Below are 24,925 nucleotides of genomic sequence, written 5' to 3' on the forward strand. Positions count from 1 at the left end.
AAAGTGTTTCACTTCTCAAGAAGCCTCTTCAGTTCAGAGCTGAAGAAGTTCCTTGGATGAGAAGTGAAATGTTTGCAAAGAAGAAACCAAGAAAGTCCAGTTGCCTTTTAGAAAAGCATCTTTGGGACAACCTTGACCTGGATGATTGAGAATCTCAATAGAGGGAAAAATGCCTTGAACCAGTAATTCCCAATCAACCATAAAAAGAAACACAGAAATTCCCACGTTCCTACAATGGGAGATTTTTAAAAAAAATAGAATTTATTTTTATTTTCAAAACAAACACAACACGTAAAATCTTCCTTCTTTACATACTGTAGAAAGTGTATCAGTTGGTTACAAAAGGTTTTCGTGCATCTCTTCCACAGTCATCAAGCATAATTCATATTAACTCAAGTATTTTAACTCAAATATTTATACATGTTACCCTTATACCTCCATTTTTATTTGACTATAATTATTTAAATGTCCTTCATCATAAAATATACCAAGATTTAATACATAACCACATACACTGGCATTTCATTTAATATTTCTAAAATCCTCCAATAACACTGAATCCTTATGTCCTATTCTAGCTAAACATCCATAATATTTAATAACAAACTTTTCTAATCCTCCTTTCCAAACCACTGTTGGCAATTGTCATCTAGTTTCCTTATATTATACTCATACATATATATAAGTTGTAATTATTATCCCTCCTTTATTTGACTATATCCTGTATCATCACATTTCCCCCCTAATAATCAAAACTTAATCGTATCTAACAATTCTTTTTTATTAACCTTTGTATATAATTCAAAAGGATTTCTAATCTTCCTTTCATGGGTACCATTCAATATTCATATCCAATTATTACTTATCATAACACTACATGGGAGATTTTTTTAAGGAGGCACTTTCCTTTTTTCTTAGCCCTGGAATTCTCATCCAAAGAAATCCAAACTAGTGGTTATCAATATTACCATCATATATCACTACGCTAAAGTCTATGAATTAATGATCTAGTTCAGTGATGACAAACCTTTTATCTATCAAGTGCCCAAATCACATGAGAGTGCATGCCCAAACTGGACATGTGCACATGTACAGCTGAGACCCAAAGACCAGCTTGCCGGCGGGAGGCAGGGCATCACAAGACTGGCTGCACGGCAAGAGGTAAGATTCTTTTCTTTCGTGAGCTTCTGTTTCGTTGTTTGCAGGGAAACAGAAGCTCACGAAAGAAATGCCACGGAAATCTGACCTGGGGCGATGGCACATATGCCAGCAGAGAGGGCTCTGCGTGCCAGCTCTGGCACGTGTGCCATAGGTTTGCCATCACGGATCTAGTTTGTGTACTGTAATTATTTTGCCTGGCTTAGTTCCAGTGATAGTACTGGTCAAACACACTCTCAAGAACTTGGCCATTGGTGTGCAAGAAAGCCATGAGTCACACATTCAAGAATCACCTATGCAATACAGGTAGCCTTCAACTTATGACCACAATTCAGCTCAAAATTTCTGTTGCTAAGTGTAACATTTGTGAGTTTTGCCCCATTTTACGACCTTTCTTGCCACAGTTGTTAAGTGAATCACTGCAGTTGTTAAGTTAGTAATATGATTATTAAGTGAACCTTACTTTCCTATTGACTATGCTTGACAAGAAGGTTACAAAAGGTGACCACGTGACCCTGGAACACTGCAACCATCATAAACCGTTGCCGGGTGTCTGAATTTTGATCTTGCAACCACGCTGCAATGGTCGTAATATGAAAAATGTTCATGTCACTTTTTTCAATGCTATTTTGACTTTGAACAATCAACTCTGAGCTGTTGAGGACTAGCTGTAATATGATCTGGTGGCCATCAGCTGTGCTTCTTTTAACTATTTTGAGAATGACAGCAACGATCCAACATACAAACTGATAGTGAAGACTTCCTAAATGAAACATTACATTTTAACTCTTAGGCTTAGTTGTCTAAATCAGTTCAGACAATGTGTCCAGGTAATAATTGGGGCATGGCACTAAAGGTGCTCAAAAGGAGTACAATATTACTAGTCACAAAGCAATCCAGCTGTGCCATCTGTCCAGTTCATCTGCATCTTTATAAGCACCAAAGTTTGCTTAATCACAGCCATACACCCCCTCAACATAGACAACAGGAGAAAAAAACAGACTTTCTGGGCTGCTTTGCAGCAGAGTTTGAAAAACCTGACCTGTCTTAAGACTAGATGAACCAACTCCCTTCGATGACTGATTCTGAGAGCCAAAGAGCGAACATATGTGAATGACGGAAATATACTTCACGGGAGGCATGACCTACAGGCAAAGAGAACTACTTCTATAGGCTGCAAAGCTCCAATTCCTCCAATCCCCCCTTGCAGATGGTGTCCCATGATAAAATGATGCAGAAGCGCTAAACTGAATCTGCTTTTCTAAAAGCAGCTTACTGGTACAATGAGTAACACCAGATAAAGCCATTGATGGCAACCAAAATAATAATTAAAGAAAAAAACAAGCAAGTGCCAGCATACACAGAGAAGTACCCTCCACCCCAAACAGACCCACAGTCTGCATATAGTATATGTTACCCTTCCTCCATCCCCCAACCCCTTGATTTACTTGTAGCCACCATCTGCTGCTCGGAGGGGATCATGGAGCCGGCGACAGCTAAAATCTCTCCCTTTGTCTTTGTGACAAAGAGTTAAATGAACCCGATAGACAGAGGAACTGCTCCGTCAGCAAACCCAGCCCACTCTGTGTCCGTGATATGCTGTACCAAGGACCAGGACCATCTCAGTGGCCTCGTGGAAGCCTCTTGCTCTCCAGGCATTGAGGTTAAACAATGCCGCCTTCTGCCTTCATTATGAGGTTGGGACTGCTTACACCAAGGGAGGAATCCCTGGGAACTATTTGCCTGGCAAAGGGCATCGCCCACATGTTAGCACTCCTGGGGCTCATTAAAGACCCTTCTCCATTTTCCTAACAACAAACATCTTCCTTTTCTCCTCCCTGGACAGGAGGCTCCCCGCAGGCTGAAGCAGATGGGATATGAATCCACGGGGGTCAACACCATAGGATTTTCCTCTGCAAGGAGAAGGTAAATATAGACATTTATTCTGCCTCTTAAAGAAAAAGATAACCAGATGCAAGAGTTTTGTATTTCTTTTACTCCTGAACAGCCTCTGTATTTGAGAGATTTAAGAATGGAAGAACAGAGATGGGAATTTAACATGGAGCAATGTAAACTTAGTTCTACTGAAGATGGAAGTGGTAGCCATATCTGCAACATAAACCACTGTTACATCTGGCAACTTAAATGACTTTCAGCAAGCAAACATCCATTCTATAGTGGTAGACTGGTACCAATCGGGTATATTGGTGGATGAAGGAGCAGCAGGTAAGTAGCGAGGGACTGTAACAAGCAGCTGCCAGTGATTTCAACTTTAGAAAGTAGGAAAACGACCAGGCTGTACGCTAGGATTAATGGTGCAACAACAGCAAATAACTTTTTGCCTTCCCAGTACCCGGTGTACTTTTAAGCACAGGCTTCCAATCAATTGCAACTCCTGATTGAGCTAAGAGTATAATGTTGCAATTGTTTTTTTCTTCCTCCCAGGCGTGAAGTATGGAGTGACCTTTCCAGAAAGCTAAACATGAAGCCAATGACTGCATTTACCCTTTTGTAGCGTAGATATCAATAGCCTATTTTCAACATTTGCTAAATATTTCCCCTTATATTTGTTTCTGAGGAAATGAAATTCTTCCCCTAGTTACTATTTTCAATACTTTTGAAGAGCCACTGTTTTTAATTGCTGCCAGATGTTATAAAACTGGAAAGTTGATATATTTCTTTGTTTCAGACTTAAATTATGACAGATGTTTATCAATGTGCACTTCAGACACTGGATTTTCACTGATGCAAACAGATCCATTTATAGCTTTGAAAAATCCTTTCTGGGAGATTTGTTGCTGATGCACAGAGTTTTGTGAAACTAAGAGAAGGCAAGGGAAAATCAGAGCACTGATGTGTAAGTTTACAAAAGCTCCATTTCTACTCCTCCACTCCTACATTCAGGACTTCTGGCTGAATTCCACCCTATCCTTTGTAGGAGAAACAGCCTCTTACTATGCAATGCGGTTCTTAAATGCTTTTAGTGTAGTTTCCTCAGAATAAGTAAGTCTTTTCCCCCTCCTCCTATGGATATAGCCATCTATTTCTTACTAACATTTGAAAGCTTTTTCCTGAATATAATTTATTACCAAGATGATTATAATCAGCCCAGCAATATACTTTAACAATAAGCAATAATTAAATGTAAACAGTAACATCTCTTAATTTCTTCCTTGGCTATATAAAGTATATATACTGTAGGACAGGGGTGTCAAACTGGTGACCCATGGGCCGGATGTGTCATGCACAGCTCCGTGAATGGAAAAACGTCACGAAATGTCATGCAACGCCGCGGATTTGACACCCGTGTTGTAGGAGAAGGCCAAAATAGGCTGCACACATCTTCCTGACTTCTGTCCAGTAGCCAGAGTCAAACCACGACTACTGATGCCTACAAGCACATCAGCCAACATGGTAGGAACTGTTTAAAACTGTTTCTGACTTCATTTACTCTCTAAATTTTAGGGGCCTCCACTTCTAGATATTGCAATCCCAAGAAAAGTACGAGACCGTCTGTTGTTACTCTCACTTAGCAATGTCGTTGCTGCATGGTACCAATTCTGCTTACTACGGAACCAGCTTGCTGGGTTCAAATATCATGCCATACTCTAAACACAAGTAAAATCCAGTATAATTTCACCATTATATAACTTATGCCCAAACAATTAAGGCTTAAGACCAGGATGTCATTCAGACAATGCACCTATTCACCAATATGTTTATTGAGGCATCAAACCTCAGGGCCATTTCAGTTCTCCTCAATAGGACAACCCAAAAGGCAAGAGATTAAAAATAAAGAGAGAAAATCACTCTTCCAGAACATTCATTCACATAAAAGCAAAGACTAAAAAAAACAACCCGGTACCTCTGGTGAAGTGCACCGCCTTCCAGCACCATGCCAGGCTCATAGCAAAGGGATCAGTGGCGGAGGTCATCACTTGCCTTTTTCAGGAGAGGTGAAGGAGGCACCATGAGTCTCCAACATGCCCTACTTCTTCCTATGCTAGATAATCAAGTGTGAAAAAGCTGGCTGGGGCGAGAGTGTTTTTTCACCTGCCCGGCAATTCTGCTAGCAGAGAGAGCTCTGTACCCAAGCCAGCAGCCTGGTCCATTTGGCAGCAATGGATGTAAATGAAGCAGCCTTTGCTGGTGCAAGCAGAATTCTGCTGAGTCACAGAGGTGCTTCTTGAGAAAAAGTTCTAGGTCCCCTGAAGTCAGGAAGGGAGCCGTGATGTTTCCTCCCAGTATAGAATGAAGCGGGGAGGCCAAACACTGGATCAAGGTGCCTGGCTTGCATGGAAGCCCAGCCATGTCATACAAAGTCATTGAACACTGATTTTTTATTTAACACAGCCATGCATTAAGGCTTCCAACAAATACAGGGATTAACTAAAGCGATTCAAATGATGTTGAACATTTTCCAACTATACAGGAAGACCAACTAGACTTCGTAAAAAACAGGAGGAGGAAGAAGAGAAAAGTAGGGCATTTAAATTACCCAATATAGTCTTTGAGAGGGATGAGACCTCATGTCACTTCCTCAGGAGATTCCTCAGGTTCAATGAGATCTCTGAACCAATCTTTGAAATGGAGACCTGGATTAGCTTAAGTAAGAACTGACAGTAGAAACGTTAGGATAAATATCAGATAGAATAGGGGAAAGATGGGTCTCTCTGCTCTATATGGTGTTAAGCTCCTACCTAAGCTCCTACATGGAGCTTACGCCATATAGAGCAAAGAGATCCATTTGTTAGCTATTGCTTGTTAGTTATTGTTCAGACTGCTTTTGAACAAGAGTTTAACATTATTTCAGGAGATCAGTAAATGTTAATGTTTAACGTTACACAGGTTTAATGCAATTCTGGAAACGCCAAAACAGCAGTAGATAATGAGGGAAGTTGTTCAATGGAGCACCATAGAGAAAGATCCAGTTTATACAAATCCCATCCCCATTCTTAGCTGTCAGCTGATGCTTTTTAACAGAGGTTCGCCACTTCTCTAAATGAAAACTGGTTTAGTATGCTTCTGCAAAAAAACAAAACAAAACATTAAACCTGTGTTCAAAAGCCTGGCTAATGAGTGCTATCTATAGTTCAAAGTTGTGGTGGGATTGCACAATGAAACAACAGAAAGGACATGATGCTGCAACCTATGCTTGTAAGCTATTTGGATTGATTGATCAGGCCAGGGAAGATGGAATGCAAATTCAGACAGGTGATTAAGCCCATCAATGCAGCTATCTGCCCAACCATTACTGTATCAATCATAAGTACTGCTGTGACTGGCAGATTATTTCCCTGCTGGTTAGTGTTATTAGAAGGTGAATGGTGGGTGGCAGCTTCTCTGCACAAGAAATAAAAATATTGCCCTGTGGCTGCAAACCAGAACAGAGACAATACAATGTGGCAATGAGAACAGCAAAAATGATAACAATTATCCTTATGCTGGCTTGCAGATGACAGCAAAATGCTTTAACTCAGGGGTGTCAAGCAGGCAGCCTGCGGGCCAGATGTGTCATGAGCAGGCCAAGCCCACCCCAGCTCCACAAAAGACAAAAAATGTCACAATACATCATATGTCACATGATGCGAACGAAACAGGCCTTGGATTCACCAGATTCTTATCCAGAAGGCCCCAGATTTAATGGCCGACACTACAAGATTAAAGAAATATCCATTCACCCCAATGAACCTGAGATCTATCTACCTTTCTCTTACACTGGAATAAACCATTTTTAAATATCTGAGACCCCCATTGTTGTATCTAGAGAAGCGGTTCTCAATCTGTGGGTCGTGACCCTTTTGGGGGTCGAACAATCCTTTCACAGGGGTCGCCTAAGACCATCGGAAAATACATATTTTCGATGCTCTTAGGAATGGCGTAGACCAGGGGTAGTTAACCGTTTTATACCTACCGCCCACTTTTGTATCTCTGTTAGTAGTAAAATTTTCTAACCGCCCACCGGTTCCACAGTAAAGGTGATTTATAAAGTAGGGAAGTCAATTAGATTTAAAAAAGGAAAGTGCTTCAGTATCGGACAAAACCCCTACCGCCCACCATGAAAGCTGGAACGCCCACAAGTGGGTGGTAGGGACCAGGTTGACTACCACCGGCATAGACTGAGCTCAAACTACAGCTCCCGGCATCCCCTTCTGAGCCAGGAAAAGAAAGGCTGGGTGTCATCCGGCTGCTCCTGCTCGGCAAAGCTTCTGATATGCTCTTTGGGAGAGCCGCTCTGAGCCACAAGTCCTGAGCGGTCACCCCCTCCTTTCCTAGAAAGGGAGCCTCACTCGGCCACGGTAGCCCCTGGTGGCCCGACGAAGATCTCAGATGAGAAGAGCAGGCAGTGAAGGGAGCAGGCCTGGGGCCGATTGCATTGATCTACTGAGCTCCTGCTCTTTCTTCGGCCAAGGCAGGAAGGAGAAGTTGCCGCCTCTCTTGGGAGGCGCGTTGGCTGCTTTGCCCTGCTAGGTGAGACACAAGCCGAATTGGTGACGGCTGTTTGGTGCGGCCTTTTTCCCCCCACAAGATGCCTCCGCCATCTTACGGAATATCCCGTGCCGAGCAGCTGAGGGAAGCATCTTCACCGCTTTCCCTTCAGGCTGCCCCGGCAACCGAGAGAGAAGAGCAACCATTGTGGTAGCAAGGGGGTTGTGCCAGCTTCCCCCTTTGAGGTTCTTGAGCCAGGCAGTGGGTTTTAACTTCAAACTAGGGAAGTGAGGGTCCGGGGCTGCAGCCCGCTGAGTCTCAAAGGAGGCGTCCTCTCACTTTGCTTACTTTGCTGCATGAATTTAACCTGTAACTTGGCATGGTGCTCGAGTATGGACTTCGAATCCAGTTTGGTCAGTGCCCTAATTCATATTCAGTTAATTATTGCTTTTATATCCCCTCTTCCTTCTGGAAGTTTAGAGTGCCCGGCCCGGGGATCGCCATTCAAATAACAACCTTTGAGGAAGGCCAATTTGAGTGTTATCAGCCCCAAGTCAGCCACTTTCTGGTCTCTTCAGCCCAAGCCATAATCAGTATTAATTCTTGCCTTAGCCCTGTATTCATACGTTGCACTAGCAATGAATCAAACTACTGTTGGGTTCATGGCAAATTGAATTATAAACTATATAATTTGTTATGTAGTCATGTACTATGGTGGCTAAGTACACTGTGAGCCATAATGATTTTAATATTGGCTGAACTCATTCAATATGTTGGTGACAATAGAATTATTATTACATGGAAGAGATTTTGCAATTGTTTGTGATGAGTTTAAAAAGGGTAGCCTTCTAAGCTTATAAAGAAATTTCCAGAAAGCCTTCTGACTTTCTTCTAGTTACATACGTCTAGTTTATACAGTATGTGAGTGACCTGTGAAAAGGGCCAGTTACATCTGTTGATGCTGTGCAGCTGAAGTTCAACTGCTCTTGAATCTGAGTGGTTTCATTATCCAGAAGTAATAAAAATTTTCACAGTGGGCCTTTCAGCCTTATGAAATTTATGAAAATCGTCTTTTCTGTCTTTAATCAGATGCAATGACGTGGCAAAATATCTCAATTTGATTGTTGGATTTTCACTGTGTGGATGCAAATGTGAACTCTTACTAGTGGTTGGACTCAAAATAAGCCTTTAATTAATAATGTTCAATTTGTAATAATGAAAATACATCCTGCATATCAGATATTTACATTATGATTCATAACAGTAGCAAAATTACAGTTATGAAGTAGCAGCGAAAATAATTTTATGGTTGGGGGTCACCACAACATGAGGAACTGTATTAAAGGGTCACAGCATTGAGAAGGTTGAGAACCACTGATCTAGAGGGAGGCAATGTTTCTCCGGACATCTTCTTTGATGCTCCCAATTTTACATTTGAAAAGTCTGCTAATAAAACAAAAACCCAAACCAAGCACACTATAATATACCGCTTCAAGCATCATCGGGCTTTAAAAAAAATACTCAGATAGGTCCCATTAGCTTTCTTATGAAATAAAACTAGGGGCAGATGCTGTCTGATATTTTGCTTAGAGATATGTGCATCTTTCAGAAAAATTACAAAAATAAGGAAGAGGAGGATCCAACATTGCGATGACCGCTGTTGACACTTTTGCCGCTGGATGGTCCATTGATACCTAAACCGTCCTGCAGAGATGGTGATCAGGAAGACAACGACGTGCTGGTCTCAGGGACATCGCAAAGTCCCTGATCGACCCAAGGGAAGCGCTTCAAGCCAGCGGTAAACAGGCAGCCCCCAGGCTGATGAAGTCGGGACGGCTCCAGAAGGAAGGATGTGAAAAGAGAAAGTGAGTCCATCTGGTGAGGATTTTTTTTATTTTGCGAAAGACTGCCCAAAGAAATTTTTCTTTAAAGCCAAATTAGATCTTTAAGCAAAAGAAGTAAGCGGCGAAATTAACTTATATTGGATTGCTTTGGAAAGTTTTTTTTCTTTGTAACTATACTTTGTGGATTGAAGTGCTCGCAACGTTTCTTATTTCTCCTCTTAAAGTGAATGGATTTATTTTTTTCTTCTGCTTTTTGTTGCTTTATTTTTTGACTTCTGGATTAAAACATTCCTTTTTATTTTAACACTTCTTCCTATTACTTGTTATTAAATTTTATTAAAAGAAATCTAAAGAACTTTGTTTCTTATAAGCCAAAGATAAATATTAGAAAGTGAAAAGTAGCAACACTGCCATTCGGAGGTCGGAGACTGGTGTTTTTGAAACAACGTATCTCTTCTCTTTCCTTCTTTGATTTCACTGACTTTGACTTTGAATTTCCTTTATTTGTATGCCGCCCTTTTCCCTGGGGGGACTCAGGGCGGCTCACAATTCAAAAAGGGAGGGGGGGGGAAAGACAAACAGTATTCCAATATGGAAACAATACAACATATTAAAAGAGAGCACAACAGTCACACAATTCGGGTGGGGTTGGAATCTTAACCCCAGGCCAGCCGGGACAGCCAGATCTTCAAAGCGGCGCGGAAGGATTGGAGGGTGGTGAGGGTCCGAATCTCCACGGGGAGTTCGTTCCAGAGGGTCGGAGCAGCCACTGAGAAGGCTCTCCTCCGGGTAGTTGCCAGTTTGCACTGGCTAGTAGATGGAATTCGGAGGAGGCCTAATCGATGCGATCGTATCGGTCTAGTGGAGGTAATTGGCAGTAGGCGGTCTCTCAAATACCCAGGCCCACTACCATGAAGGGCTTTATAGGTGATAAGTAGCACCTTGAAGCGCACCCGGAGATCGACAGGCAGCCAGTGCAGCTCGCGGAGGATAGGTGTAACGTGGGTGAAGCGAGGTCCACCCACAATCGCTCGCTGGACTAGCTGAAGTCGCCAAATGCTCTTCAAGGGCAGCCCCATGTAGAGCACATTGCAGTATTCCAGCCTAGAGGTCACAAGGGCACGAGTGACTGTTGTGAGGGCCTCCCGGTTTAGGTAGGGATGCAACTGGTGTACCAGGCGAACCTGGGCAAATGCCCCCCTGGTCACAGCTGACAAATGATGTTCAAAGGTCAGCTGTGGGTCCAGGAGGACTCCCAAGTTGCGAACCCTGTCTGAGGGGTGTATAATTTGACCCCCCAGCCTGAGAGATGGAACACTTGGCCAATTCGCGGGAGGAAACACAGCAGCCACTCGGTCTTTTCTGGATTGAGCACAAGCTTGTTGACCCCCATCCAGTCTTTAACAGCCTCCAAACCCTGGCTCATCACATCCATCGCTTCGTTGAGTTGGCACGGGGCGGACAGATACAACTGGGTATCGTCCGCATATTGGTGGTATTTTATCCCGTGCCGTCGAATGATCTCACCCAGCGGTTTCATGTAGATGTTGAAAAGTAGGGGGGACAGGACCGAACCCTGCGGCACCCCATATGTTAGGGGCCTAGGGGTCGATCTCTGCTCCCCAACTAACACCGACTGCGACCTGTCTGAGAGGTAGGAGGAGAACCACTGTAGAACAGCGCCTCCCACCCTCACCTCCCGCAGTCGTCGCAGAAGGATACCATGGTCGATGGTATCGAAAGCCGCTGAGAGGTCAAGGAGCACCAGGATGGAGGCGTGGCCTCCATCCCTGGCTCTCCAAAGATCATCGGTCAACGCGACCAAAGCGGTTTCTGTGCTGCAGCCAGGTCTGAAGCCTGACTGGAAAGGATCGAGATAACTTTGTAGCTGAAGGGTTTGCAATTTGTTTACAGAAACTGATAGAGACAAGGGCATGAATTTTTTTCACAGGTGCCTTTGAGAACTATTTTGGCAGGGGAAGAAAGGGGAAAAAAACAGAACCCTTCTCCTTTGAAGAGCATAAAAGAACTTGTGTTCAAGTCAACCTAAAATTAAAAAATAAAAGAGGCCTGGAAGGCTAGAGGGGCAGTGGCTATTAGTTTTTTCTTCTTCTTCTTCTTTGGAAACATGGATCAATATTCAGATGAGGAAACCTTAAAATTCCAAAATATCTTGGCTGGAATTCAAAATCTATTGGAAGGATATGGGAGAATTGAGAAGAAGTTGGAAAGACTAGTCTTCCTCACGGCAAAAGATGAATGGACAAGGCCATTCGAGCTGTAAGTGCCTCCACCTGCATCCTGGACCCGTGTCCCTCCTGGCTGGTTGCCAACAGCAGGGAGGTGACACATGGCTGGATCCAGGCGGTCGTGACCGCCTCCCTTCGGGAGGGGCACTTCCCCGCCGTACTTAAAACGGCGGTGGTGAGACCCCTCCTGAAGAAACCATCCTTGGATCCAGCCATTTTAAACAACTTTCGTCCTGTCTCCAACCTCCCCTTTATCGGGAAGGTTGTTGAGAAGGTGGTGGCCTTCCAGCTTCAACGGGCCTTGGAGGAAGCTAGTTATCTTGACCCCTTCCAGTCTGGCTTCAGACCTGGTTACAGCACAGAAACCGCTTTGGTCGCATTGACCGATGATCTCTGGAGGGCCAGAGATGGAGGCTATGCGTCCATCCTGGTTCTCCTTGACCTCTCAGCGGCTTTCGATACCATCGACCATGGTATCCTTCTGCGACGACTGCGGGAGGTGGGAGTGGGAGGCACTGTTCTGCAGTGGTTCTCCTCCTACCTCTCGGACAGGTCGCAGTCGGTGTTGGTCGGGGGGCAGAGATCGTCCCTGAGGCCCCTAACATGTGGGGTGCCCCAGGGTTCGGTCTTATCCCCCCTACTATTTAACATATACATGAAACCGCTGGGCGAGATCATTCGGAGGCACGGGATAAAATACCACCAATATGCGGACGATACGCAGCTGTATCTGTCCGCCCCGTGCCAACTCAATGAAGCGGTGGACGTGATGAACCAGGGTCTAGAAGCCGTTAAGAACTGGATGAGCGCTAACAAACTGGTACTCAACCCGGACAAGACCGAGTGGCTGTTGTGCTTCCCTCCCAATAATTTGGCTAATGTACCAACGCTTAGGCTGGGGGGTCAAATTTTATACCCCTCAGATAGGGTCCGCAACTTAGGAGTCCTCCTGGACCCACAGCTGACTTTTGACCACCAGCTGTCAGCTGTGACCAGGGGGGCATTTGCCCAGGTTCGCCTGGTCCGCCAGTTGCGGCCCTGCCTAGATCGGGAGGCTCTCACAACAGTCACTCGAGCCCTTGTGATCTCTAGGCTGGAATACTGCAATGGGCTCTACATGGGGTTGCCCTTGAAGTACATCCGGCGACTACAGCTAGTCCAGAATGCAGCCGCGCGAGTGATAGTGGGCGCACCGCGGTTCGCCCACGTTACACCCGTCCTCCGCGAGCTGCACTGGCTACCTGTTGGTCTCCGGGTGCGCTTCAGGGTACTGATGACCACCTTTAAAGCACTCCATGGTAGTGGATCTGGGTACTTGAGAGACCGCCTTCTGCCGATCACCTCCCTACGACCAATTAGATCGCACAGACTGGGCCTCCTCCGAATCCCATCTGCCAGTCAATGCCGACTGGCGACCACACGGAGGAGAGCCTTTTCTGTTGCAGCTCCGACCCTGTGGAACGATCTCCCCGTTGAGATCCGTACCCTCACCACCATCCAGACCTTCCCCGCAGCCCTCAAGATCTGGCTCTCCCAGCAGGCCTGGGGATAGGTTTCCAATTCACCCGCCCGAGTGTTTGATTGCTGAACGAAAGTTGTGTTTTTACTATTTTTCTTTGTTCACATTTTGTTTTGTTTTTTTGACACTGCACCCCCCTCCCTTGTGGTTGTAAGCCGCCCTGAGTCCCCTCAGGGAAAAGGGCGGCCTATAAATCCCAATAAACTCTATAAACTCTATAAGGGGTTGGAGCCCCAAAAATTAAAGGGGAGAATGAAGACATAGAAGGTAAAGACAAGACAATAGATGAATTTATTAATGGAGCAAATATGGGTGAAAGTGGAAAGAAGGGAATATGAAAAAGGGAATTTGACTAATTGGAGCTCTACCCCAGATTCCAAGATACAGAAGAAAAAAATGGTAATGATGATGTACTTAAGAAGAGAATTTTTTTCAGAAGCAAGATTGACAATCAAAGACAAGCTAATTTTAGTAACAGCTAGAGGGCAACGAGATTACCTGAGAGATCCTTTAAGCAACAAAGTGCAGAGAGAAGTCTATAAAAACTTTATAAAGGAGATAAAAAGAAGACTGACACCACAATTGGCAAGAGAACTGTTTTGTTACTGGAAAGATACAGGTTGACAATGAAAGTTGATAATAAAAAATTAGTTGATTTTGGTGATCAATAAGTAGGAATTTAGTAACTCCTAGATTGTTTTAGATTGTTATTAAATGTTTATTCGTTAACAAATAATTAACTATAATAACAATAATGAAATGATAATGGATACAGCTTGATTATACATACATGTACTGGCAAACTAGTAAAAGAAATTTGGATATAAATTGCAAATTGAGACCTGGGAAAAAGACCTATAAATCTTATTAACAAATTTTTATTTAGATCTTGTCATAAATGTCTAAGGTTTTTTGGGGGGAGGGGATCTGACGAGAGGAGATGGGACATAAATAGGAAATGATTTTTAGCCAATTATAATAACAACAAGGAAATGTCAATGGACATTGTTTAATAATATATACATGCTATGGTATTGGCAAAAGTAACTGGGATATAAATTCTAAACAGTGAGTTGGGGGGGAAATGGGGGGAGTTTAGAAATTTTATTAATTGACTTTTACTTAAAAGATGTTATAAAGGTTTAATGTTATTGGAGGATTTTTTGAAATAGCTAATGAATGCCATTATGTGGTTGTGTCTTTAAGTATGAATGATTTGAGGTAAAAGCACGTTCAAATAATTGTAGTCAAATGAGAATTGTGGTACATAATAGTAAGATATACAAAGATTTTTGATTTAAAGTGTATAATCTAATATGAACTATAAGTAATGACTGTGGAAGAAATGCACGAAAGTTATCTGTAACCAATCGACACGCTTTCTACAAGATGTAATGAAGGATGATTCTTTTTTTGTGTGTGTTTTTGTTCAATTAAAATAAAAAAAACTTTTCAAAAAGAAAAAAAGAAAAATGACAAAAATAAGTAGTGGTAACAGAAAGCATAGGAGGATAGTAGGAACGGCAGGTAACTTTCCGATAAATTAGTACTTTTGTTTTACTGAATACTGTCCAAGGATAGTCTCCAAGGTGTATCTTGGAGTCAGTGAACTCCAGTAACCAGGAACAGATCAGCAGAAGAAAGATAGGGATCAGCATTGGGACAAGCACATATCACATATTTCAGCCAATTCAAAGATGGGTGGATTTTATGGTAACGTGATACAGGGTAAAGGGCCTTTGTAACTGGTTACCATCTACCCAGAAATCATTTTGCAGAACCGCCCTGCTTTAAAATGCACAACGAAACAATCAACATCGATTTGTATCCCAGACTGACCTTCCCTATGACTCAGACTTTTTTTTTCAGAGGAGGCACTGCAAGAATCGTGTAGAAGAGAGCAGAAACAATTGTCTAAATAACCAGTTTGTCAGTTGATCTTCCCTTCCTTGGCATTTTTAATTAACAGCAACATTGGGTTGCCAGAGCAGCCTGAAATAAAATTCTGCAGAGAAACCTATCTGTGCATAAGATGAAAGAGAGAGGGAGGGAGGGAGATGAAATGCTGATAAACATGGCAATGCATCATTACAGCAGATCAAGAAATTGCAGTGTTAAAATATTGCCTTGCAAAGCTTGGACACAGAAAGAGAATGGAAAATAAGAGCAGCCGTATCAATAATTCATAAACTGCCAAGTGAGTTTATTCAAAAAGATGCATTAGAGCCTATAAAGTTAATCGGTGCAAGGGATTATTAATAACATTTAATCAACAGTTCTCTGTAAAGTTATTATTTTAAAAAAAATAACCACGAGAGTATTTTGAGACTCAAGTACTGAATGGTTAATCTTTTCCAATGAAGTTAGACTACAGTTCTAGTTATACATACGGCAGATGTACATACTCCTCCATGAGTACACATTACTCTGGTCAAGAGGTAAAACTTCTACACAGAGAGAAAAATGCACTTCCTGTCCAAGATGAGATGGAAAATGACCACTCCCTGCTTCCTTCTGACAACAATTTAACTGCTACAACAAAGTGCTTTCTTTAAGTCAACAGTGATTCCAGCAAATGTTTGGTGTGGAAAAAAGTTGAAAAGGAGAAAATGAAACTAGAATTATTCAGGTGAAAATGGGGGACTTTTGTTGGTATGCATGGAAAATGTCTATGAAATATATCCTCTGGGATTCCCTGGAGATTTCCCATCCAAGTTCTAACCAGGCATGATGTTACTTAGCTTCTGAATTCAAATGAGGTCAGCAGCCAGGCACTGCCACCTGCCAAGACGCTGCAAGCAGACTGATACCATAAAAACATGAAAAATAGATGTTTCAGAGCTGGGGAAGTTGATTTAACAGAGGATAATTACAGTAATTCATCTATAACCACTGCCACTTGGGATTGCAACCTTTATTTAGCTGCTTTGAAGCCTGCATGAGCCATTACTTTATTATAATAAACACATTAAATGCATTTTGAACTTCTAAATGAGTCTCTGCAGCTCCATTGAATGACAAGGCACAGTTGGCCATTGACAAAACATATTAAGAACCATGGCAGGAGGAAAAAATGTCTGCAGAGAATTTACAAAATGAAGGTATGGGCCCACTTTTGGACTCCAGCGGCTCAGTCTGTGCAATTGAGGTAGAAGCATAGGATCAGACTTCATTTTGGGATTCTTCTTGCAATAAGAGACTTCCTGGAGACAGGTGATCAGTTGAAAGAATATGAAAGTCACACATACTGGAATAAGCTGGGGCTCCTGTTAAATGAGGAGAGAAACGTCCCGGGCTCTTTGCTGGCAACTCCTAAGGCACCTCCAAGAGCACATCACCGCTGCCAAGACAAACCAATATAGTTTTAGTCTACAGCAGAGGTGTCAAAAACGATTTCATTGAGGGCCACATCAGGGTTGTGTTTGACCTTGAGGGTCGGGGTGGGTGTAGCCAGAGTAGGCATGGCCAACTCAACATCACTCATGTTGGGGTTCCTGTGGTGGCCTGAGTGCTTTGCCCGCCAAAACAGGTTGCCCAACTCCATTTTCAGCTGTAAGAGCCTCTTGCAACCCTCTGCCAATGAAAACGGATCTCAGCAGGGCCCCCTCCCAAGCTCCATTTTCTCTGGCAGAGGGTTGCAGGAGGCTGCGCAGCTGAAAATGGAGCTCAGGAACCCATTTTTTTCTGGCAGAGTCACCGCGGGCCGATCCTTCGCTGTCTCCAGGGCGGCCCATGCGGGCCAGATCCAATCACCTGCATGCCTGCGGGCCTTGAGTTTGACACCCCTAGTCTACAGCAATAGAACACTAAAGAGAAGGCCAAAATATGAACCATTTTAACAATCTAAAGAGTTACATAATCTAGCATAGGAATTAAATCTAATCTTTTAGCTCTCATCCATACTACCTTTCCATGGATTAGAGGACGGAGCCATCTTACATAATCCATTTTTCTAGGCAGGAAAAGATGGGGAACTGTCTGTCACCTTTCCAGGTGTGTTGTTTTGAATATAATCTTATCAGAGAGAGGGATATATGTTGAACGACTTCAGTAACTCATCTCAACACTATTTGCATGAAGCATCTCATCTGGAGCAAAAAAGATATGTAAGCAGAAAATCAGAAAATGTCCCTCCCTTCCTGTCATTTTGAAAGCTCTATTTTAAAAAATGAACATTTATTCTGAAAATTGAAGGTGGAAAGTAAAGCAAAAGTAAAACTAAGATAAGTTGGACTGATTCATACCAGTGATGGGTTGCTAACTGGTTTACTACGCAGGTGTGTGAGTGGAGCCTCCTGCCATCACAACTACGGGTTCAGTCAAACCGGGAGTAACCCACCTCTGATACATACATCTGAATAAAGGTCTGATTTTTTAAAGAAATGAATATGGCAATAGCAACACAACAAAGAAGGTTAATTTAAAGAATTCAAAAGCTACTTTCAGATGAAGAAAAATTATGTGTAATTAAAATAATCCATAAAGCTTGAGCTGTTAAGAAAGCAGAACTGACAGTAAAAGGCAGGGTTTTCAAATGAACAGACAAAACATCAGGTATGAAGAATATTGCTGTTATCTGTACAGATAGGCTGAATAATAACTTGCTTGAGAAAACCCATTTGACTGCAGGCTTGTGGTGAATAAGAATTATCCCTGGATAAGCAAGCAGAATTTAATCCTTTCCCTCAGCCCGTCATCTATAATTGGCAGTTATTACAGTTAGCTTTTTGAATTTGATATATTTATGTGTGTATATTATATCGATATGTATTGATATTATTGTGTCATCATATAAACTGATTCTTGTATTTAACTGAAGAGGCATAAAAGCACATGCAATAAAATGGACCCAATCTGATCAAAGCCTAGATGTCCAATAAAATTTTGCATATTTTCCAAGTATTTTTCCCCCCACTTTGTGAGTAAATTTCATGTTTTGAGACTATTTGCAAACATTTTCTCAAATGGGAACCGCAAACGGTACAGCCAATCAGATCTCCTGATTTATTTATTTCATTTTTCTCTCGCCTTTATTAATTCATAAATAACTCAAGGCAGAGAACATACATATTTCCCTTTCCTCCTTCTATTTTCCCCACAAGAAGAACATTGGCTGAGAGACAGAGTGACTGTCCTAAAGTCACCAAGAACTTTAGAGCTGAAGAAGCTTCTTGGATGAGAAGTGAAACGCCTTCAAAGAAAAACCGGAAAGGCCAATTCCCGCTTGAAAAAACACCTTTGGGGATAATAACCATGACCCGAATGACTTGAGAATCTCCACAGACATCACCAAGACTGTTTTCATACCTAAAGTGGGACTAGAGCAGGGGTCTCCAACCTTGGCAACTTTAAGACTTGTGAACTTCAACTCCCAGAGTTCCTCAACCAGGTTTGCTGGTTGGAGACCCCTGGAATAGAGTTCTGAAGTCTCCTGGTTTCTATCCGGATGCTTTAACCACTAGACCAAACTGTGTAAATTATGTAAGGTAGAACAACATAGAAAATTAAAAGCTTGTGAAGTTTCTCTCCATCTCATCTTATACAACTGGGAGTTCTTAACCTAGGACAATTGGGACCAGAATTTTATCACTAAGGGATGTGGTTGTGAGTTGCACCTGATTTTATGACCTTAGCCTTGTTCGAAGCTCCCCCTCCCCGGGAAGGCTATAAATGGTGATCACAGGACCCCGGATGCTGGAACCATTGTAAAGATATAGTGATTGCTAAGCACACAAAATTTTGATCCCATGATCACAGGGATGCTACGACAGTCATAAGAATAAGAACTAATAATAAGTCACTTTTTCACCACTGTCATAACTTTGAAAGTTTATTAATTGAATAGTGGTGAGGACTAAGTGTAAATAAAATCAAGGTGCATGCAGTTATTTTTCCCCCCGTTTCTCAAGACTGTGTAAACTCTATCGTAAATTCCCTCCTTCCTTCTCCAAGGTCAGCTCCATTGTCCTTTACAACTGGCGAGGTAGATTTATTTTCAAACAAGGTAGCAAGTTGCAGGTACATAACATTTTTATTTTAAAGGCAAACCTATTGAGTTTATATAAGATTTGGGGATATTTTTGTAAATGAAAATGGCATTTACACTTGGTTTTCCAGCATGGTCATTTTCCACTTGCCTTTTGTTTTTCTATCAAAATATTTTAAAAATTAATAGAAATCAAGACAAGGAATCTGACAGGCATAGAGGGAGTGGCCACGGGGATATTGGTATGTATGGGTCTAGGTGGCCCACCCCCAACTTCATATGGAAGCTAAGAAATGTTGAGAATATGGTTCAGCCCAGTGGCGAAATTCAATTTTCTTTACTATCGGTTCTGTGGGCGGGGCTTGGTGGATGTGGCAGGGGAAGGATACTGCAAAATCCCCATTCCCTCCGGACTCCTGGGGAAAGAACATTGCAAAATCTCCATTCCCACCCCTACTTTGGGGCCAGCCAGAGGTAGAGTTTGACGGTTCTCCAAACTACTCAAAATTCCCACGACCAGAATCTGTCAGAACCTGCTGAATTTCATCCCTGGTTTAGCCACAAAGTATGCAGGCTGCTTTTAAAGCCATAAAAGTGGCTCATTGGCAGAACTGAATTCTAAAATAAAAAATAAAAAAAATTGTAGAAGATTCAAGCCAAGAAGGAATTGTCAAGAAGATATGATAAACAGAAAACGGAACTGACAATTTAGAAAGCATGGCATTTTTACCAATTATTTCGATAATTGTGCCTAAAGAACGGGGACACCAAAACTGGAGAACAAAATGTTCTTTCTTGAAATGAGAAGCTCAACAATTCCCATTTTTCAGCAGCCAAATTCAGCCTGTTTTCCCTTTGCCCTCTTTCCAACTGTCTTCAAGAACAAGGCTGTAAGAAAACCGCTGCCAACTTGAACATACCCGAGTGGCACAGAGCTGTTGGGGCAACGGTTCTCTTGGTAACCCCTGAAAAAAATGGCCCCAATGCACTGCTGTTAGTACATAAGAGCTCCATCTTGCTATGCAGCACAACAGACATCAAACTGTTAAGTTGATGCCTTTTGAGACTTTGGTTTCCCTCTGTCTTTATTCTCATATGCTGTTAGTAAATAGGAGCACTCAACCTGAATAGAGCTTTTATCATCTTTAGAGTGTAACAGTCAATTGCTCCAATCAGATAAGAATTGGTGTGGAGAAATTAAAAAAAAAACAGACTCTTGGGTTATCTAAGTACCCTGATGCTATTTACTAGAAGAATCTGAGAATGACCTGATCCACTTATTGTCAATGTATTTTAGTGCGTATGAAGATACACATGTGCTCAGATAGGCAGATGAGGGAACAGAGAGTCAGACTATGAGGGAGATAGATGGATAGATGATAAACAAGCAAGCAAATAAATGAAACATCATTCTTGGAAATTCCTTTAAAAAAAAAAAGCTCAGAGCAAGGAATTAGAAAGACCTCCTTCTCTCAATGACCCCCATGAGAGTTGCTGCCAATCAAAGCAAACAACACTAAACTACGTGAACAGTAAAGTGTCCTGGCATACAACATCTTTCTATGACTGTTTATGGTTGGTTTAAAAAACTAAGCAGGATTTGATCCGAGAGCATTTTGATGGGAAACCATCAGGAAATCCCAGAACTCACAGGACAGACCATATATACATATAAAATAAAATAACATCCTGGAAGTAAACAATGGCATATCACTTCCATGTTGCTGCCAAGAAGACTGATTTCTCCCATGAAGTCATCCAGAGTCCAGTCTGCTTTGAGACTTTACCATTTTTGGGATCGTATCTGCAGAGATGAGCTTGAACTGCTTCCTGTTTTGATGACTCAAGATATAACTATGCATTTTCTTTTAAACAGTTTTCAAGACAACATATGTAGGAAACATTTTCCGTGATTCAGGTGTTTCCTTCTAAGAATTGTTCTTCTATTTCCTAAGGCCTCTATGGCAGAGAGGGGATAGCAATCTCTCTTTCCCACTGAGATCGTCACATAGATAGGCAAGCTTGCAAATCTTGCCTTCCATTGATTTGGGGCTAGTCTGCCAATCTTCTGGAAGGTCATAAATCAATCATCCATTTTGGCCTTCCCGGGCTCCAGAGATTTTCCTCAAACATCTGGGAAGGCGAAAACAGCCTTCACAGGCTCCGGAGGCCCTCTGGAGGCCTTTTCCGAACTTCCAGTGGGTCTGTTTTTCACACGCCCTGCACCCAAAACAGGCCACGTGGGGATTCCTGGGAGGGTGGGCAGGGACAGCCAGGAGTGGGATTTGGGGGTTCTCTGAACTGCACAGGATCTTAGCTAGGGGTTCTCCCGAACCCCTGAGAACACACAGCACGCCACCCCTGAAATTCTCTGGCCAATTCAAAGTGTTGGCATTGAATTTTATAATCCTAAAATGTTATTGGATCTGAAACTCCTAACAACCTGTGATTCTTCATCCATTTTATTTGTGAACATGGGACCATCCTTCTCTACTGCCTATTGCCATTTAAGCTGCAAAGGACCTGGAAAAGTGGGTATTGCCAGATCCCTTTCACTAGACAACTCAGTCGATTTTCTATCCTTTTTATTTCAGTCATAAGGGGAAAAATAAATTAGTATAACCTGCGTTTTACACATTCTTTGAAACAAAATGCAATTTATTTTCCAATACTCCTACCTTATTATTTTTCCTGGCTTCAGGCTGTTGGAAAACTACCATTGGTAATTTCCATTTTAATTTGCATTCAGCATTGTCAATACTTATGTTCAAACCTGATCAAGTACACATTACTCAGTTAATCTAGCAAAATAGAGCTAAATGTTCATTTATTAAACATCAGCAAATATAAAAAAGTTAATGGAAAAATGGGTTAAAGCCAGGCAAAAAATTATGGGAGACCAGAAAGTGTGAGAGAGAAATAAACAGGCAAGAAATTATGTTACCTATATATCTATATCTCAAGGATATAAGTTTTAGGGCCATTGGAAATAAAATTGGAAATGATTGGCATAAACCAGGGTTATCAAAGTGTTGTGGTCCAGCAGGAGCCGTTGGAGCTGCCACCAGACGCCGACAGTGAGGGGCCCTATGACTTGGCTCTGGAGGATGTGGAGGGCCCTGGAGAGGGTTTCGACTACGAGCAGGGTGCAGAGAGACTGGTTGGCCACCAGGAGGCACCTGAGCCTTGGACCAGTGGGGAGGAGACAAGGGAGTGTGTTCCTGACGTCAGCAGTGAGTTGTTCCTGGATGCCCGGCACCAAAGAGCTAATAGGCGTCAGGAACAGTTGTGCAAGTACAGGAGGTAATTGCACTCAGCTGGTGGTAATTAGGCTCCTCTCCAGATTATAAAAAGACTGCTTGTGCACATGCCCTTTTGCAGAAGTCAACGCAGGAACTAATGTCGGAGAACATTATTGTGGGCTTGGTAGGCTGGATTGCTGCCACGGCTTTCTGTGTTGGATTGCTGCCAAGGCTTATCTGTGCCGGTTGCTGCCAAGGACCTGTCTGTCTGTTAATTAAATACCATAACTTATCTTTGGCTCGGAGTGTGTGTTGATGTGGGACGAAGGGGGTCAGAACATCAAAGTATCAACTCCCAAGGGTCAATGGGAGTATTCAAAGTCACCTCCTTCTCCTCTTCCATCATAGACTGTCACAAAGGGAGCGGCCTTTGTTTATTCCAGCCTTAACCCATTTTTGTACATAACTATACCAGAATAGAGATGACAAGTTAAGATAATTATTTTATTGTTCACAATTAAGAAAATAATTTGGAGATAGGGATGATATATCTGATGGCCCATAAATCTATAGGACTACAATCTCTGTTTTTCTCACAGGGTCAGCATGCTCCAGATATCATCTGTGAGACAATATTATCTTGCAGAATGCTGGACAAGGGTCTTCTCCATGGCTGCCCAATTTGTGGAAGCAGATACCCCAAAAGTTTGCATGGCCCCAATCCAGCTGGCCTTCATAAGATAATAAGCGCTTGGCCTTATTTTCAGGGGTGGGGGGGTGTCTTATTATTTTTGAGGTTCAGGAGGCCCCTAGCATGGTCACCTCATGGCTGCTGCTTTGTTGCAATATTTCCGGGGAGGGCTTATTTTAGCGCATGCGCTCAAAAGCCCGATTGGGCTTATTATTCAGGGAGGTCTTATTTTCAGAGAAACAGGGTAGAGTCAGGAGTCTCAAGGGGTCCACAACAGACAGAAAATTGAAAGATATTCTACTTAATAAAACAAATACCCACAGGGATATAACAGCCAGGTGCCAATAGCTGGCAATAGCAATTTTCTGGGCTATTTTCTGATCCGTTTTTCAAAAGTAGATAGGCCAGAGAATGAAGCTAAGTCACTTACATCCATAGCATCCTCTGTATCACTAAGATGTAAGTCTTCACTATATTTCTGAGGTCTACAGTATGTTCATTCAGTTTATGCAGTAAAATGAAGCAAGGATGGGTGCATAAAGTCAAAGCTACGGGCAGAGCTGCATCATATGTTGATGGGACCTAGATAGTAGATCAGATTTAAGTAACAGGGAATTTTAAATGTTTTGAGAGGGGTGAGAATACAATATACAGATCCCAAGTATTTGAGCAAGGAATGTTGGATATTGATGCTTTTGGTGATTTGTAATGGGGAGACAGGATGACTTAGACAAATGTTTGTGGTCCACTAGATTCTAGCTGATAAAGAGGCTTGGAAATCTTTTTCACTTGGGACCCATGTTTGGATCAGATTTTTTTTTTTAAAAAAAAGCAATCAGAAAACTGGTATGCTTCCCTTCTAAGAATGCATGAATTTTACTTTTTATTGAAATTATAATAAACTAAATTGAATATGCTAGGAATATACCTGTATGATACATGTTCATGATTGTATTAATACCTTGATCAACAGTTAATCAAGAATTGCTACACTGGTCTATTACAATTTATGATCGTTCTTTCGAAATAATGTCATTGTTTTAGGAAAACCAAATCAGGCCAATGGAAAATAATATTATAATACATTTGTATACAGTATTGCTGGTGATCCCAACAACATTCCTACTGTGTTCCTGAAATCCATCCTTAGGCAAAGACATTCATATCAAGCCACCTTTAGAGCAGAGCTCTGGAAAAAGGCAAGTTGTGGTAGAGTAAGTTTGACACTCAATCTTCTAGACCTCATGGCTGCAGTGAGAACAGAGGGCATCAGCCCTTCTTTGCCAGCCCAAAGTTTGACCATAACTTAACAATCCTGAGCAAATTTCTATTCCATAATTCTTCCCAATATATTTATTTTTCAAATACTTTGGCCACCTAATGAGAAGAAAGAGCCTAATGCTGGGAAAGATTGAGGGCAAAAGAAGAAGGGGACGACAGAGAATGAGGTGGCTGGATGGAGTCACTGAAGCAGTCGGCGTGAGTTTAAATGGACTCCAGGGGATGGTAGTGGACAGGAAGGCCTGGAGGAATGTTGTCCATGGGGTCGTGATGGGTCGGACATGACTTCACAACAACAACAATATTTATTTGATCCATACTATGAAAACCTTCTTGTAGATTGTATGTTTCAACCTGCTTCTGAATTCAGTGTTCTAGAAAGTTTTGTATCCAGCATATTGCCTAAGGCTTTATGAACCTGGAAAATGCCTTTTATTTTTCTTTGCTCTTTCACATATTAGAAAACAGATATTCAATGCTGTATACATATTTAAAAAATGGTTCTGGAACCCCAAATTCTCTATTT

At 42.1% G+C, this 24,925-nt stretch overlaps 1 protein-coding gene and 1 long non-coding RNA gene across 6 annotated transcripts in view; one reads left to right on the plus strand and one right to left on the minus strand.

Annotated features, from left to right (window-relative positions):
- The window catches only part of EFR3B (EFR3 homolog B), a 146,776-nt gene that overhangs the window by 80,456 nt on the left and 41,395 nt on the right, over positions 1-24,925 (minus strand). The gene's annotated exons all lie outside the window — the stretch shown is intronic.
- Positions 2,760-3,501, plus strand: LOC148044904 (uncharacterized). The gene is made up of 3 exons (XR_015697131.1): positions 2,760-2,855; positions 3,005-3,084; positions 3,167-3,501. It is a non-coding gene; the product is annotated as an uncharacterized LOC148044904 (long non-coding RNA).

The sequence above is a fragment of the Thamnophis sirtalis genome, unplaced genomic scaffold, assembly GCF_051295495.1.
Source record: "Thamnophis sirtalis isolate CommonGarterSnake01/CBP01778 unplaced genomic scaffold, rThaSir2_p1.2 scaffold_6, whole genome shotgun sequence".
NCBI lineage: Eukaryota > Metazoa > Chordata > Lepidosauria > Squamata > Natricidae > Thamnophis > Thamnophis sirtalis.